Genomic DNA, 533 nt, shown 5'->3' on the forward strand with positions numbered 1-533 from the left:
TTTTTTTTTTTTTTTTTTTGCGGTTCGGTGTCACGGCCTGGGTCACGGCCGAGATGTGGCCCGTGACCCAGAGCCCTCAATAACGCTCTCGGTAATGGAATTTCTGGATGAGCATCACGGGCAGGGTCACGGCCGGGATGGTGGCCGTGACCCAGAGCCTTCAATAGGCCTGTGCGTACTGGAATTTTCTGGGCGGGGTCACGGCCTAGGTCACGGCCGGGATGTGGCCCGTGACCCAGAGCCCTGCTTTGCTTTGTTCTGTTGAAAACCGACGCCTCGGCATCACGGCCTGGGTCACTGCCGTGAGCCTGGCCGTGATCCAGGCTCCTCTTTGCGCACTTCTGTTCTTTTCGCACCCAAGTTCGGTTTCACCTGCAAGTTAGTCCAAAATATACCCTAAAACACTTCCAAACTGTTTCAAAGCCTATCCTCTTCAATTCTAACCATTCTCCACTCTCTCAAAGGTAAAAGAAAGCCAAATCTCACACCAAAACAACCCTAGAGAACACCCTGTAAACAAAGAAAAAAAATCC

The sequence above is a fragment of the Ipomoea triloba genome, chromosome 9 (assembly GCF_003576645.1).
Source record: "Ipomoea triloba cultivar NCNSP0323 chromosome 9, ASM357664v1".
Taxonomy (NCBI): domain Eukaryota; kingdom Viridiplantae; phylum Streptophyta; class Magnoliopsida; order Solanales; family Convolvulaceae; genus Ipomoea; species Ipomoea triloba.